Here is an 18,340-nt window from a genome sequence, read left to right as displayed (position 1 = left end):
GAAGCGTGAGATTTATAAACTCACAGCTTCAAGGTACTATTACTAAAGGTGGGTTTTCAAGCTTTTAAACCATGGGAGTACTTTTTTCAGATACTGGTAGTCTATTTTATTTAGTTTTCTGCTTCCAAAATACTGGAAGTGAGGAATCTATTGTATTTTTGTGTTCTGGATATTAGATTTAAAAGAATTTAGAAATTAATCAAGACCAGTTTCTTTCTATTATGTCCTGACAGATAAAACCTCAGACTACAAAGAGGGTGTGCTTCCTTTTTGCCAAAACTGTAGATACTCATTTTCCTTGTCTATGTTTATACAATTCTTACAGAACAAGAGTATATGAAAACAAATCAAAATGTTTTTTTCTTTATTGATTGATTTTGATAATTATCTAAGATAGCTTCTGTTTCTATACAAACTGAAAAAACAAATTTGTATCAACAGTATTAATAACTAATGAGATTTATTTTTAAAATTAGCTGAAACCTAAAATCACAGTTACCTTAAGCATTGTGGGACATCATGGATCACAATAAAACATGTAAAAATTACATTTCCTTCACTGGGATTATGTTGATGTATAAAGCATGTTTACAGTACTGTATAAGAGTGTAAATGTTTAGGTACAAGCATAAAATAAAGCAAGTCAAGTTTACACTAGTGTTTGCAATCTCCTCTCCATCTTGTAAAAATGCTTAAATAATAATGGTCCTACATACTCCCTGATAGGCCACAAGTATTGTCTGCCTTGCTGAATCTGAAAGTCCGCCTTTTATTATTGTTATTGTCATTTTCCGGTTTTCAATAAAATACTTTAATTGGAATTGCCCGTCACTAAATAAATATATTCAAATTTCTACTGCAGACAATACATTGACTATATCCTTTATGGAAGAAAAGTTTTTAATAAAAATTATAGTCAAAATACTATAACCCAAAGATTTTTTTAAAGATGACAAATTCAAATACATCTCCCAAACCACTTGTTGAATTTGCAGGCCCACCAGCACTCCACATTAAGCTAATGTAGAAACTGCTTGGAAAATAAGAGAAAATCACATTCTGGTGTATCTCTAAATTGTCATCTATAAAATATTCATCCCTAAAAAAAATCCAGTTTTACCCACTTGGAGAAACATTTCGCTCTTAAATCTACATTCTCATATTAAGGAGAGGAAAACTTGACCTACTTTAAGGCTTTGAAACTCCACACAGCTTCCAGCTCTGCTTCTGGCACTGTCCATATGCTCGTCCGCCATCCCTACTAACATCTCCAGGTCAGAAAACCTTCGTTCCCCTGGTAGCATAGTGGCCTGAACCAGCCAGACTGACATCTGCTTAGTCTGATAGCTGCACTCCTGCTTCTCCCTCCTGTTTATCTGCCTCCTCTAGCGTCTCAGGTCTCAGATTCTCCAACACCTTCCTCTACACCTGCAGTGATGTAGATGCTTGAGAAAAAGCTAAAAGATAAGTTTAATTCAAAGGCAAACAATGATAATAGATTTTCTCAAGCTAAATCTTAGTTTAGATTCCCTCAGCCTCTCAGCTGCTGTCTGGCTGTCTCGTCGGCAAGGGTTTTGGTCCTGTCCAGTTGGTCATCAACACCCCTCCCACTGCCTATTTATTTCATACCCAGACAAGTCTGTCTGGTCTGATTGGTTAGGCAGGTGGAAGGGGGCAAACAGAGGGAGGGGCTGAGAGGGGAAGCAAAGGAAGGAGGTGAAGGAGGCATGAATATGGGAGTTTATGAGAAGAGTTATAGCATCTTGCAAACTCTCCAGAATGAGGCTATGATGAAGTAGTAGCGCTAATCTTTGGAACTTTATGTCTGTGATAGTATAAATTAATTTCTCCTGATTTCCAGCATATTTGCTCTCTCTACCCCCAGGTTGAGAAGTCAAGAGGAAAAGAGGTATAGAAGTAACAGCATCTCATCTTTAGCTTTATTCAGGAGACATTTAGCAGAGCATTAGAATAAACCACAGAGATCCATGTCACTGAAAATACTCAAAACAGGAATGAAGCAAATAACAAAACCATCACACACAGAACTTCAGTGCCAGAATTCAGCCAAAACCTTAGACACTGTAAGTGATTGTGTGTATAGATGAATGTCAGTGTCACCCAGTGGTCTTCCCACAGGGAGATACTGTAGTACTATGCTGTTGTTCACCTCCAGCCAGTAGCCTCTATTCAATTGCACTGAGCTGAAATGAGAATAGGCTCTATTGTGCAGAGCCTAGTAAACCCATGTGGATGGTTACACACACACACACACACACACACACACACGCAAACACATATAAGTTTGAGTAGTTAGAGAGAATGTGTATATACATTTACCTTCAAAATAACAGCTTTTTTTAAAAAGTGAGAGAAGTTTAAAGTCATTTTAGTAGCTTTTATTTCCACACATGCCAGTGTATCAAGAACACGGCATATTCTGTAACAAATCAGCACATGAAGAAAAATGTATCACATTTGTTCCCAGTCTACAGAAAGTGATGAAAAAGAATAATGAGCTGTTTAGAAAAAATCAGATGCATCTGCATTTTTCTTTGACATAATTTACTGTTTAAACTGAAAAATGCTCGATGATTGATTTGTCCTTTAATTAACTGAACTAATATTTAGTTGTAGAACCCCTGTTTCTGAGAACTGCTTCACATCTTTGCTGCATGGAGTCGACCAACTTCTGGCCCCTTTCATTTATTGGTTTTCCCTTTAGAAACAGTATGTTTGATGTTACCCTGTGAGTTTTCTATGTGATTTAATGCTCAAGGAATGGACTGACCAATTTATTGTTAGTTTATCTTGTTGGTCTGGAACCAAAATGTTACATGCTTACTGATGTGTTTTGAGTTGCCGTCTTGTTAAAATCTCCATTTTAAGGGTTTTTCCTCTTCAGCATAAGACAACATGACCTCTTTAACAACAGTATCATGCTCCAGAGCGCACCGTGGCTTGAATTTGGAGTTTGTGGGTTAAGTGACAAACTGTCTAATCTCAAAAAACATTAAATGTTGTAGACACTTTAGGTTGGCGTCATTTGACAAATTTTAACCTCTTATACCTGTTGTTTTTAAACAAAGGTACTTTGAAGGCCCGTCTTGCCAAAAGCCGGGCTTCAAAAAAGGCATCTCTTACTTCTACTACTTCTACAGTAGTCAAAATCTTTCTCTAAGCACAGATGAGCTTATTATCATTGGGTCAGCCTTTGTCATGTTGGCATTTGTTTGATCCATTTAAATGGTAATTTTCAGTTTTCTTCCACCTCTTTCTGGTTTTGATTTACATATTAAAGCATTTCAGATAATTTCAGCCAAGCAGCCATTTTCTGCACTTATGTTTTCCCCTAGCCAAACAAATTTTTTATTTAAAGTAATCTGTTCTTCTGAAAAATACCTGGAACAAACCAATTTTACTCAGATTTTCAGAGAGGAATGCACTGTAACCCGCATGTGCAGCATCTGCTGCAATCATCCACCTATGTGACACCTGTTTTTCACATGATGAACGTCCACAGTGATTGAACTTCATGCAACAATTTTGAACCGTTACACAGAATCAACAATATGCAAAATATGACTGTTGGTTTTCTATTACTCTACTGTAACTACTAGTAAATGATTTACCAAGTAAAGATATAATATTGATGAAAAAATGATTACTGTGGTATTAAGTTATGAGTGTTGTTACCACATCCTGCAATGTTTCTAAATTAGACCAAACATTCAAATCAAACTGGAAAAATTGATTACTTTTATGTTTTTTTAATGGTTAATTTTAGAAATGTGCTTTAGTTTCAAACAGTATTTTAGTAATAATATAGTTGGCTACAATGTGTAGCTTCACTACATCATGTTACCAAATTCTACACCATGCGCCTTTATTATAATGACAAAGTACTAATAACAATGTAAAAATGAGGAGATGTGACATGTATTGGAGAAATTTATATCTCCATCTGTGAGTGTAGTAATTGGAGCTTCTCTGCTCTGTTTTAGCAGCTGTTCCAGCTGTGTGTGTATGTTAGTGCACGTGAGTCGCTGCTGTGTCCAGCAGTCAGCTGGAGCTGACCTTTCAGATTTTACTCTATCACAGATGATAAGCAAGCTCCTTCTGAGATGAAAAGCACCCTGATGGTTTCAAGTTGGCTCTGGTTTGGCTTTGGTGCTTTAGTGCATCAGCAGGTGACTTTAAAGGTCAAATATAGTAACTCTAAATAGAACAATTGAGTGCCATCTTAATGTGGGCGAGATTGTCAATAGCAAGGCGGCCCCACAATCCGAAAAAGTAATATGATGCGATTTGTATATGTCACAGCCAACAACAATGGAGGACCTGCTTATTGGTCTATAGCTTCTGTCAGAGTCAGAGTGAAAGAAGAGCCAGCGAAGGCTGCAGGCAGCAAGGCGAAGCGCTCTGGATAGGTACAGGAGAGAGAAGGAAGCCATGGAACTGTGCAAGCCAGAGGACGTGAGGGTAAGCTAATGCTATCTAATGTTGTTTTGCTTTAGCAGTCATATAACTCATAGCACTCAATAAGCCCAGGATACAACAATTTAATGGTTGAAAACGAGTTAGTTATTATAATGTGTATGCTATGCATACGCCCTAACTGATCAGTGACCGACAGTCTTCTGCTGTCACGTTTTCATGAGACCAAAACTAAACTTTTTGACCCACATCTTAAATGCTTATGTGTTGTGGAAAACTAACACTGCACATCAATCTGAGCATACGATCCCTATAATGAAATATAATGGTGGCAGCGTCATGCTGTGGGGATGCTTTTGTTCAGCATGGACCAGGAAGATTGTCAACGTTTTCAGGAAGATTTTTGGAGCTAACAAGAGAATCATGGAAGACATCTTCTGCAGCCTGTTAGGGGTTGCAAAGGACATCAGACTGGAGCAGAACACCCACTTCAGCAGGTTCAAAAACCAGCAGGATAACCCTAAACATACAGCCAGAGGTACAACAAATGGTTTACTTAAAATACGCATGTGTTGGAATAGCTCAGTCAAGGCTTGCACCTCAGTCTAGCTGAGGATCTGTCAGAGGACCTGAACATTGTGTCATGATTTGCCTGTGTTAGGTGTTTGAGTTTCCTCCTTGTCTGTTTCTCTGTGCACTTCCCTGTTTATGTTCTTTAGTTGGTGTTATTTTGGTTTATCCCATTGTTTACTTTCTTGTACATTAAGATTTCTGTTGGGTTCCTTCCAGTGTTTCTGTGCTCCTGCTCATTTGTGTTATGATTTGGGGTTGTTTGGTTTTTGGTTTCGGATTTTTTCTTATGTTTTTCACAGTTCAAGTTTTGAATCATGTTTCTGTTTATTTTCCTGGTCATGCTTTAGTTTTGTCGTCTTGTTCATGTTTTGTCAAGTTTGGTTTTTGGATCTGGTTATGCTTTTGCTTCATGTTTTTTCTAGTTTCTGTTAGTTTGTGTTCAAGAGTCTCTGTTTTGCTCCAGCCACATTTTGTTCTGTTAATTCGGATCACCTGCACCTATTAATCTGTCTTCTTGTTTCACCTGGTCACATTCCATAAATACACACCTGTTCTGTCAATTATCGCGGAAACATTTGTCATATCATGTCTTGTTTTCAATTCATGCTCATGTCCTGCTGTTCATGCCAAGCCTGTCTTGCCAGCCTGCCCATGTCTGTTTTTACCGTCACCTCCCGTGAGTGAGTTTTTTTCTTATTAAATATTTTTCCACTTACCATCATGCTGCCTGCTCGTCTGCATTCTGGGGTCCTATCTCGCAAGCCTTAACACATTTGTGTTAATCAACCTTGCTCCTTCATTTGCTCTGCATTCTCCTTGCCACCACCTGCTCCACATTTCTTCTGATTAGCTCTTCTTGTTCATTGGGCATTTCTTCACCCTGCCTCTGGTTTTTATTGCTCGCCACTGGATCCTGCCATCTACCTGTCCGTTCTTTGCCCGTCTCATCGCTTTTGCTCCGTTTTCTGTTTTCACTCCTCTGTCAGTATCAGTTCTGCTATTATTAAAGAGTTTACTTACCATGCGGCTCCCACGCTCCTTTTTGCAGGCTGATCCTGAACAACACGACCGTATTACGATACATTGAGCTCCACTGCAGGTGTGCACAGCTGGTAGAAACATACCTCCAAATACATTTAACAGTAACAGGAGCACCAAGTTTTTAAAGTACTATGCAGAAAATGTTACAAGCTATGTATTATGTTCCTTACTTTATGTTGGTGTATCATATAAACTCCCAGTTTAGCATAGATTAATAAAGTTTGTGTTTGTGATCTGGCTAAATGTGAAAGGTTTACACAAGTTTTGGACTGTTGGTCTGGAAAACCACTAAAACTGTGACATGCAGTCCCGTGAGCTCGATGAATCATACATTTTTAGAGAAAATGTTCAAGAATCATGAACTTTTTTTTGTCTCTTCAGATTAGAATGTGGTTTAATGTCCTGTGTATTGCCTGTGCACCGGCAGTTATCCACAGTGGTTGTCTTGAGCCATACCTGTTTGTGTTTCTGTTAATTGCATCCACATTTTTTCCATGTCGTTCTGTTTGTCTCTGTTGTATTTAATTACGTTTTTTATATTCCTTCATTGACGTGTCATCTTTTAAAATCGTTGCTGTAGTCCCTGTTGTCGTCTCCCAGATTCCCATGTGTCCTTCATTGTTGTAAGTTCATCATCCATTTATTAAAAGATACCCTTCCCACCATGTGCCTTCAACACCTCATAACATGACATTGGGATTACATTTTATTCAGTCAATCCTTTAGTTTTTAGAACACTATAGATTAAAACCAGAAAACATGAAGGGAGTATGATGTGAATAGAAGAAAACAATTTTAATACCATACTGATGTCTTTGCATGTGGAAGTACTTTGTAATGGTCCCAGATTCCATTGTTCTCTTTGTATAACTGGACTAAAAGTTGAGCCTTTAGGCATAAATCATACCTTTGCAAAGCTGTCAGCATATCTACAATCTTAAATCAGAAACTCTATCATTGACAGCATTACAAAGTCACCATGGTTATAGGGATTTTTGTGCATGAAGACCACAACCCAAGTAGTCCAGATACTGAAAATTAAATCTTTCCATCTGTTCTGAAAGTTGATGTCATGAGATGGAGTTGCTTGTATAGACCCACCTTTTGAAAATTCTAGCATTCAAGACAGTTTAATAACCACAGTCACATGCCAGTGGTAAAAAGATTTCTGAAAAAGACAGATGGTATGAACAGCAGGGTAGACTTACTGCTTTAAATCCCTGACCAGGTGACAGGCGTCAGCTACAGTTTTGTGCTTCTGAGATTTCCATCAGTCTCATGAATTCAGCAGGCCTAAGACAGTGCTTAATGTCTCCAACTTGAAAAAAATCAATCCACTTTAAGTGCAATCCACTTTAACACATACTGGAGTTGTAGCGGCTCCTATTTGTTGTGCTCTTGCTGATATAAAGACATCTGGAACAAAGCTTTTTTTTCTAGCTGACAAGCTAGAGACACATCAAAGTACTTCTCAGAGCTCCTGACATCAACAGAAACAAGCTGTTTGTGTCCCAGTTCTGAGGTGTTTGGGTTTTGATTTTCTGTTGTGTGTATTTTTACAATTTCTTTGACTGGTTTGTTCTTTAGGTCTTGCTTTCCACAGTTATTTCCTTATGTTCATTGTTGTTAGGTGTTTCCCTTATTAGTTCATTATTTTGCATTTGTTTCCTTCAATCAGATCAGCTGTGTTCTTGGTATTTTTAGAGTTGTTTTCTATTAGATCTCTGTTAGATATTTTCCTTGGGGTTAAAATGTGCCAGGATTTACAACATTTGGAGCAGGTTCCAGATTCTGCTACTAGGTTTCCTCCAAGTGGGATGTGCTCCAGAAACCTTTAAAGGGAGGCATCAAGAAGGCACCCTGATCAGATGCCTGAACCATCTCATTTGTCTACTCTGAGGCCCACCCTTACAGAGAACTCTGCTTGTTTCCAGTATCTCGTTCGTTTGGTCATGGTCCATATCTCATTGCAATAGATTAATGCTGGAATGTAGACAGACCAATAAATCGTCACCTTGGTATTTTATCTCAGTTCTTTTTTACTTTTAAAGACCAGAGCAGCAGTTGCATTACTGCAAACATGACCACAATCTGTTTATGCATTAACACAGAGACCCTCGAACTTGAGGCAGACTCACACACAACATGGAGTTGCACTCTTTTCCAGTTAAGAATCATAACTTCAGAGGCGCGGCGCTGGTGGTGTAGGGGTTAGTGCACGACCACATATAGAGGCTATAGTCCTCGAAGTGGCCATCCCAGGTTCAAGTCCCAGATCTGGCGATCTTTGCCAAATATCTCCCCCTCTCATTGCCCCTCCTTCCTGTCAGCCTACTAACAAAATAAAGGCCTCTAGTGCCAAAGAAATTCTTTTTTTTTTTAAAGAATCATAACCTCAGAGTTAGAGGAAGTGACTTTCCCCCTAGCTGCTTTATAGCATGTTTTAGATTAAATAGCAAGCTTATAAAAGTGAATTATATGCACTTAAAATGCCTGCATTTGTACACTCTAAACATTATATCACTAGCTGACCTGCTGCAGGGTGGTAATGTAAACACTTGGGAAACTCTGAAGGTACAAGGGGCTTAATTATTGCAGTTTTTTGTGATTAAAAAGAATAATTGTCTGAGCTGATTTATTCAATCAGATCAACCTAAATGTCACGCTGATAGACTTCCTGTACTCACCAAACATCTTTGAGACTGGCAAAGCTTTGGTCAAGAGCCAGAGCAGACTAATTAGATTATGGCTCACTCATGCTTTAATAATACCAGACAGACAGCTGACAAAGGCAACCAGACAAAGAGCTTTGCAACCTAGCAGAGCAGTACAAGATTTAATGTTTAACAGACTGAATGACTGAAGCAAAGACAAGTAGGATGGGTAGTGCCTAGGGTGGCTTTTTTGGACCGGTTTTGGATACAGTGGCTTGTAAAAGTATTCATACGCCTTGAATTTTTCCACATATTGACACATTACAACCACAAACATAATTATATTTTATTGGAATTTCATGTGAAAGACCAACACAAAGTGATATACAATTGTGAAGTGGAAAGAAAAGTTGTTTTTTTTTAACAAATAGAAAACTGAAAAGGGCATTGTGCAAAATTATTCAGCCCCCTGAGTCAATACGTTGTGGAACCACCTTTTGCTGCAATTACAGCTGCAAGTCTTTTAGGGTATGTCTATACCAGTTTGCACATCCAGTGATTGAAAGTTTTGCCCATTTTTCTTGTGACAATATGTGGAAAAGTTCAAGGGGTATGAATACTTTTACAAGCCATTGTATTTAGGATATAGAACATCTTACTTCTGAGGACTAGATCTTCTCTCATCTTTATTTGTATCTCAGGCTCCTGTACCATATTATTTTATGTTGTAACAAATACTGATGGCAGTCAATAACCTTGTAACAACAGCTCTAGTAAGCTCAATTTATGTCTGCTTGATTGTTCTAATAATGCTCATTAATAAAAAAAAAACAATTAAGATTTAAATGACCAGAAAAAAGAAGCTTAAAATTATTATAAATAGATTTCCCCCCAATCCACTTTTATTTCCACACCAAAGGAAAAAGAAAATTATCTTGCACATACACTTATTTATTGCCAAAAACATAAGAGTGAACTAGAGAGCTACCAAAATACAATCCTCAGCTAGCAAGATATGTTCTGCTTCTTTTTGTTCTAACTAAATCAAAAGACCTAAATAGAAATTTTATAAAATGTAATTAAACATTGAACTTATTTACTATATAAACATCTTAAAGTAAAGTGATACTAGTCAAAGTGGATTTGGGAAAAATGGTTTGAAGACACAGACAAGACTGAATAATAATGCGAATCCTACACTTAGATTGAGGCAAAGAAATATTCAAAATCTATCACCAACTTTACTAATATGGCAGCCAATGTGACTTTTAGTTTAAGTTGTAGATTTATTTTTCTTTCAGTTTTTGGCTTGGAGTGCTAGAGTCTTATTGTAGCTATATACATATATTATAATTTCCTCTTACTTAGGCATGGTAAACTGTGCTGTCAAGTGGAAGACCACAGGACAACTGTTCTTTATATTGACAATCTGTCAGGATCTGTGCCATGTCTGTCTGTTTTGTTGCTATTTCTGTTCTTAGCCTCTAGATGGCGTTTTGAACCGGAGGAGAGGTGACAGGTGTTCTCTATCTCCTTGATGATCTGCTGAGGAGTATTTAAGGAGGAGGCTGCCAGCAACTCACTGCCAAAGTGTTGCCCTTTGTGGTACAGCTCAACCCACATTACTTTGCCTTGACCTTGCTTTGCTCTTTTGTAATTTTGGATTTGTTGCCTTGCAGGTTACCTGAACCTGACTTTGCCTTCGGCATCGAACTCTGCCTGGATACCGTCTTCTGGAAAGAAGCTATCCAACCCCATGAACCAAGACTCAAGTCTCCTGTTTCCTCATTGGATCAAACCAGCTGGCAGTCTCCTGATTCCTTCGTTCCATGGATCTACCTCTGTGAACCCTGTCCACCCTCCTCCTCCCATTGCACCAACTATAGAAACTCTTGGACCATCAATCATCCTGGCACACCGGTGTTCACTGTCTCCGGTCCCACGGGTCAACAACCTCCTGGTCTCTCCACCCCCCACTGGTGGATCTCTCCCTCAAATCAGTAAAGCAGAAATATCTTTTGTGAATATAGGTCCAGAGTTTCCCCTTGCTTATGGTTCTGTATATTTTACAGTTGGTGTCCCGGTTCCAGTCTCCTACACATTTCAACATACTGTCAATAAACGTCTTACCGTTAAAACTCTGTCTCCTGAATTGCTTTCTGCATGTGGGTCAAATCCGTTCGAAACATTATGACACAATCATTTCATCTTTTGACACGTACTTTGGTCACAAAGCATTTAGTCAAACAACAGTTCTCCAACACAACTTTTAAGTATGAAGTCAACAGTCTAAATATAACTGTACAGGAATTTTACCCACTTCATAGCGGATATCATCTTTTCTTCATGACATTTGCCAGTTGTGGTACCTTCTATCTTTTTCATTCATAATGCTAATAATATTTTCATCCTAAGGGAATGAGGTGAAATACAATAAAAAGTGAGTGGGTTAAAAATAACAAATTGCATTGGAAGTCATTACAATGCCCTTATCAGGATAGAAATACAAACTTATCTGTATGTGTGTGTCAGTGAGCCTTCCATCCATCCATTTGTCTAAATATGCTTATCTGTGCAGGGTCACAAGGGAGATGGTGCCTATCTCCAGAGGTCATTGGGCTGGAGTTGTGGGCAAATCACCAGTCAATAACAGGGCAACACAGAGAATCACAGGTAGAACAACCATGCATGCACTCCCTCATAGCATGTTTTTTTATTATAAGAAAATAACAACCTAATCTCTTTGCAAGAAACTTTTTGTGACATAGAGTTTAAAGTTCTCTCATTATTTTTTAGCTGTGTCATGATATCGCCATATGAGTTACTGTTGCTGTTGGACTGATTTAATAAATATCACCAGCTCCACTCATAAACGTATTTCTCTGTAAAATGATTAAGCTAAGCACACTAATAACTTTGCAAGTTAATAATGATGCAAAAAAAGCTTTGCAATGAATGTTAGTCTGTTTTATTACTTGGCTATATTGACGGTGTTGCTTCATTTCTAGCAATTATAGAAGAGCTTATTGGATCCTGTTGAACATGCCTTATTTGTTTAGAAGTTTCTTGTGAATGATCATATGCATTTTTTCCTAGCATGACAAGGATTTTGTTCCTCCTGCTATTTATTTTGTTTTTACAGGTAAACTTGACAGGATAAAGCTACAGTTCAGGATTTAAATAGTAGATTGGCACCAGATGTTAAAGCTGTGCTCATACTCATACGCGTCGTACTCTGCTTTATCCGGGACCGGGTCGCAGGGGCAGCAGACTCAGTAGAGAGACCCAGACGTCCCTCTCCCCAGACACCTCCTCCAGTTCCTCCAGGGGGAGCCCAAGGCGTTCCCAGGCCAGCCGAGAGACATAGTCCCTCCAGTGTGTCCTGGGCCGTCCCCTGGGCTTTCTTAAGGTGGCCTGTACACATAAAGAACAGTAATGTTATTATGTTTTGGTAAAAATGAGTAATAGGAGTTGTTTAGTCACTCTTCCAAATAATAATGTAAATGAAATTAATAGTTACATAACAGTTCAAGTCTGTTGACACGACAACAATAAACTCAGTTTCCCTCTTTCTTATTTTTCAGTGCTGTTCAAGATGTCTTATGTGGTGTAATCCAATACATAAATTCAGACTTAACTGTTAACTTCCCACCTTTTCTTCTTGAGTTTGGCCATGTTGTCTCAAAGCCACAGCTTCACAGCAGTCATACTCTTTGAGCATTTTGTCATGTAACAACCATGAACCCCAATGTTCAAAATTAGGATTTTATATGATCGGCTAAAAGAAAGTAGTGCATAATTTTTAAATGGAATAAAAATGATAAATGGTTTTAACATCTTGGTTTGTATTCGGACCCCTTTAACATGACACCCCTAAATAAAATCCAGTCCAACCAAATAGATTTTTTTCTGATGTTCTCAGAAAGAAGTTCTTAAGAAATGCAAAGAATATAATTTAAAGGATGTTAGCAATATTTTTGAGAAAACAAAGGATTGCGATCCTTATTCTTCTCAAAATAGGTTTCGCAAATCAAAAAATCTTACAGTAGAATAATTTAGTAAAAAGTTTAATTTAGTAAATGTTGTTTATAGTATTATTTTGCTTTTTATGGAAAAAGGAAACATTTCCAGATGTTGCGCATATTAAATGCCAACAGCAATATTGTGGTGTGGATATACTTATTTTAAGGTTTTGAGTGGAAAGTGTTTTATACACAGGCAGAATCTTTGAAATGCAAGTTAAACACTAAGAATCAAGTAATTTTCCCAGCCTGTTTGGGATTCCAATCAAGGCTTTTTTTTTTCTTTTTTTTTTTATCAATCAAGGCTTTTTAAAAGAAACTTTGCACCAAATACCTGGTGTAGGAGTATGGCCTGTAAAGAGTCGTGCAGCCGTGTTTTGCTAGTTGTTGAAAATTACCATTATTTCCATGAGCTTGGCTTGCAAAACAATTTTAGGGCATGCACATTGTTTCGTTGATCAAATAAATTTTATTTCCCTTTCAATGTCTTGCACTTTCTAATCATTTTGATAGTTAAAGATAGATTGCTTCAGCTTCCTGTCAGTCTGTACCATGTGACCAACTCTGTACACTATAGATGTTATGGCCCAGATAACCCCAGCCGCAAAGGAGAGCTGCGCAGAGAGCTGCACAAAGCTAAGCCCTAAATTTAGAAAACAGAACAATTTTCTTCACATATTTTATTTGCAAATGCATTATGTGTTATGAGCCAAGTCAATCTATTATTTCAGAACAGTAAATATGCTAATATTGGCATAGCAATTATCAGTTTCAAATTAAAACAGTAAAACATCAGCAGGAGCAACAAAACGTTTACTGAAGACTGTAGCTGAATATGTTGATACAGTGCCTTGCGAAAGTATTCTGCCCCCTTGAACTTTTCAACCTCTTGCCACATTTCAGGCTTCAAACATAAAGATATAAAATTCAAATTTTTTGTGAAGAATCAACAAGTGGGACACAATCCTAAAGTGGAATGAAATGTATTGGATGTGTCAAACTTTTTTAAGTTAATACTTTGTAGCGCCATCCTTTGCTGCAATTACAGCTGCAAGTCGCTTGGGGTTTGTCTCTATCAGTTTTGCACATCGAGAGACTGAAATTCTTGCCCATTCTTCCTTGCAAAACAGCTCGAGCTCAGTGAGGTTGGATGGAGATCGTTTGTGAACAGCAGTCTTCAGCTCTTTCCACAGATTCTCGATTGGATTCAGGTCTGGACTTTGACTTGGCCATTCCAACACCTGGATACGTTTATTTGTGAACTATTCCATTGTAGATTTGGCTTTATGTTTTGGATCATTGTCTTGTTGGAAGATAAATCTCCGTCCCAGTCTCAGGTCTCTTGCAGACGCCAACAGGTTTTCTTCCAGAATGGTCCTGTATTTGGCCCCATCCATCTTCCCATCAATTTTGACCATCTTCCCTGTCCCTGCTGATGAAAAGCAGGACCAAACCATGATGCTGCCACCACCATGTTTGACAGTGGGGATGGTGTGTTCAGGGTGATGAGCTGTGTTGCTTTTACGCCAAACATATCGTTTTGAATTGTGGCCAAACAGTTTGATTTTGGTTTCATCTGACCAGAGCATCTTCTTCCACATGTTTGGTGTGTCTCTCAGGTGGCTTGTGGCAAACTTTAAATGAGACGTTTTATGGATATCTTTGAGAAATCGCTTTCTTCTTGCCACTCTTCCATAAAGGCCAGATTTGTGCAGTGTACGACTGATTGTTTTCCTATGGACAGACTCTCCCACCTCAGCTGTAGATCTCTGCAGTTCATCCAGAGTGATCATGGGCCTCTTGGCTGCATCTCTGATCAGTCTTCTCCTTGTTCAAGATGAAAGTTTAGAGGAACGGCCGGGTCTTGGTAGATTTGCAGTGGTCTGATACTCCTTCCATTTCAATATGATTGCTTGCACAGTGGTCCTTGAGATGTTTAAAGCTTGGGAATTTTTTTGTATCCAAATCCGGCTTGAAACTTCTCCACAACAGTATCTCAGACCTGCCTGGTGTGTTCCTTGATCTTCATGATGCTCTCTGCGCTTTGAACAGAACCCTGAGACTATCACAGAGCAGGTGCATTTATACGGAGACTTGATTACACACAGGTGGATTCTAATTATCATCATCAGTCATTTGGGACAACATTGGATCATTCAGAGATCCTCACTGAACTTCTGGAGTGAGTTTGCTGCACTGAAAGTAAAGTGGCCGAATAATATTGCACGCCCCACTTTTCAGTTTTTAATTTGTTAAAAAAGTTTGACACATCCAATAAATTTCATTCCACTTCACGATTGTGTCCCACTTGTTGTTGAATCTTCACAAAAAATTTGAATTTTATATCTTTATGTTTGAAGCCTGAAATCTGGAAAGAGGTTGAAACGTTCAAGGGGGCCGAATACTTTCGCAAGGCACTGTGTCTGTCTTTAGAAACAAATGATAAATCTACCAAGTGTCAGGACAAAATAAAAAAAACTGAGGAGCGACTGTAGTATCTGGAATGCCATTGATGAGTTTGGTACAAAACAATAACAACATTACTGTACTTTGTAATACTGGTGGAACATAGTAAGTTATTTTACTGCAGATAAATGGCAAAAGGTTTTGAACTGGGATTCATGGTAAATGTCTATTCTTAAATAACTCACATCCGTTCAGGGGGAAAAAGTCCTGGTCAGGTACAGGATATCCCAAGCAATCAGTACTATTCCCAGTTACAATTAGTGGTAACTGAATCAACCTAGAATTAAAACCAAACAGAAAAAAACAGCAACTTTCAGCGAACACAAAGACTGGATCTTACAAATGGCATGCAACACTTAAAGGCCCTAAATTGCCAGAATTAAGTAAGCCACAGCAAAACAAGAGGAAATGCACTAATATGTCAAATTAATCTGAATTTTAGGCCAGTCTCTGTTTTCATAAATCTCTGGACATTATAGATAATCCTTCACCCTCAGGCAGAGGAGGTTTATAAACACAGCATCTCAGTAGCCAAAACTGTGACTAGTGTAACTATGCATCAGGTAGGATAAGGTTTTATAGACAGCAAGTAGCTCCTTATGACAAATGTGGATGTAGCATTAATTTAAATATGGGAAGGCTTATTTTAGTGTGAAACTTAACTCCAAGTCTACCAACATTAACAAAGGGATGAGTGAACCAAATTTTTGCGATTTAGAAAGCCTGTGTTGCTGGTTCAGAAAGAAAAAGCAAACCTTTGAACTTCGGAGGTTTCCAAATGTATTATATGGTATTTGTGCTTACACAGAAAAGACACTTTCCCATAAACCTCCGTCTTAACCACGCATCAAGCCTCATCTAATGATATTATTTACTCAGATAAGGAGTTGAAATATCTTCCTTCTCAAGGAGCATTAAAATAAAAGTGGGTATTAACTGAGGGCCCACAGTCAGAGAAACTGCAGAAAGGTGGTGTTAAGTCAACTTATGATGAGTTATCCATATTTTCACACACTAATGAATTACTCGATCAAATGCCTTTACTCACATGTAGTCTAAGGGGGATTTTTTCGCCAATAAAAGAAAGGATTCCATTAACTTTACTAACAAGAATTCTTCAGAGAAAGAAAGTGAAATATCCCGTTTGGTTGCGTAAATGAAAGACCTCTTATATGAACAGATATAAAATATTTGAAGTATGGTAGGCCGTCCTAGAATCTTTTTTTTTTAAAAACACTTTATTTTTGCGGATCTTTGAATTGAGGTAAGCATTCCAATAAAGAGGTATCAAACAGGAAAGTCAGTCTTAGAAGTAAATTACTTGCAATGATTATTTCTGTTTTGCAAAAATAAGACATGGTACTGATGAGAAAAACTCAAAAAGTGCTAGAGGGAAATCCTGCAGCTCTTATGGGCATATTATAATCTCAGCCATTCCAACAATTCCCTATACTAAGGTGAGCGAATCTTCATCAGCACAGACAGAGCATCTGCAGATTGTAAGATTAAGTAATGTTATTATCAAGTAATTCCTGCGATATCTCATAGCAGTGGTGCACATGTACAGTATATGAGGTTGCTACACTAATGCAACAAAAATGCCTCCGGAGATCACAATACACCTGCTTACACTATCAGATGCATAGAAAGACTATTGATGTATATTTCTCTGTACACTATTCAAAAGCAAGGCAGTGTTAGGAATCTGAGAATATTATTTAATATTAATATTTTAATATTTCAGTCTGTTAAGAGTTATCCTGTGAATACCATCCCAGTTAGGCGATGGTATTAGTACAAAATAGAAAGGTGTGAGACGACCTCTGACATTATTGAACAGCAAAAACTCTGTGCACACATGGAATGAATTCACACAATTTCTTAAAATACAAGAATTTCTTAACAAAAATAAGTCAACTCAAAGTCAAACATATTTCAATCAACAAACTCTTTACTAGAATAACAAAGACTCATGGGTTCTGTACAATGTAAACAAGTTGATTAAAGATGATTGAAAACCATGCAATGTTATTTATGTTTGAGAACCAAGGATTATCTTGAAGAATCTGGAAGTGACGTGAAGTTAGTCTTGGAACTAACTTAGGCAACCCTTCACAATGCAAGATCAGATAAAATATTATTTTAATAAAATAATGTTTTAAGAATGATCTGCTGAATAAAACCAACCTTCTGGATGACTAATTCTCAACGGTATTTAATTAGCTGCCTTTATTTATTAAAATAATATTCAAAGAAATATTATTAAGGGAATATTTTGGAAAAGAGCCAAATCTTTCTGGAGAAATGGGTCTTAATGGTGTTTACTTAGTTATCAGATTTAGTAAAATTATGTTAGGGACACATTATTTACTGGATTGAAAACTAAACCTTTCTGGGTAAATATTATTTAGCAGCAAGCACATGTCCTTAGCTGTTAACAGTTGAAGCTAACAAATGAGGCTGATAGCTTAGAACCAGAATCAAACACACACTTTAAAAATACCGTTAATAAAAAGGTTAAAATGCGTAAGCGCGGACGATGCGTTATGGCCGATCTCCTGTGTTTAAAATCACCCTTTAAATAAAGTTTGTCTTAACTTTAAAAACCCACAAACACAGAACACAACCTGAACACGTGTGCTGCAGATATTCTGCTAGCACCAAGATAGCTGAGTTCAGCACAAACAAAGCCAAACTTCATAAAATGAAAATGTTTAGATCATTTCATTTTAAATCACTTCTATATTATTCTGCCCAAACACTTTACCTCATGAACTGTGGTGAGGAAAAGCTGTCCAGAGCGGCGAAGTTTGAAGAAACGTCCACAGACTTTCAACGGTTAGCTACAGCTACAGCTACAGCTACAGCTAACCTCCTTAGCTATGTGGAGTGGCGGCTGTTCTGTCGGCCGGCCAAACTGCACGTTACCGTAACCACGGTGATGCGGCTACTTGTCCTTGTCTCAGGCAGGGAAACCCGCTTCACTCGGCTTGTAGAGACAGCGTCTCTACTGGGGACTTCTCTGAAACACCGTTTGCTTCTGCAGGCCTCAGAGAGAAAGTCAAGCCAGGCGTGTACCTTAATTCCCTTTCATGAATGAATCTGCCAGATACACAGAGTGATTCATTTGTACTTATCTTAGTGCAT

The 18,340-nt window shown here is 37.9% G+C and overlaps 1 long non-coding RNA gene across 1 annotated transcript; it reads right to left on the bottom strand.

Annotated features, from left to right (window-relative positions):
- Positions 1-12,062: 12,062 nt before the first annotated feature.
- LOC124871089 lies at positions 12,063-18,022 on the bottom strand. Its single transcript, XR_007038944.1, has 3 exons — positions 17,961-18,022; positions 15,379-15,470; positions 12,063-12,119 (listed from the first exon to the last, which is right to left on the bottom strand). It is a non-coding gene; the product is annotated as an uncharacterized LOC124871089 (long non-coding RNA).
- Positions 18,023-18,340: the final 318 nt, after the last annotated feature.

The sequence above is a fragment of the Girardinichthys multiradiatus genome, chromosome 7 (genome assembly GCF_021462225.1).
Source record: "Girardinichthys multiradiatus isolate DD_20200921_A chromosome 7, DD_fGirMul_XY1, whole genome shotgun sequence".
In the NCBI taxonomy this organism is placed as follows: domain Eukaryota; kingdom Metazoa; phylum Chordata; class Actinopteri; order Cyprinodontiformes; family Goodeidae; genus Girardinichthys; species Girardinichthys multiradiatus.
Note: the sequence above shows the minus strand (reverse complement) of the source record. Positions and strands in the feature narration are given on the sequence as shown.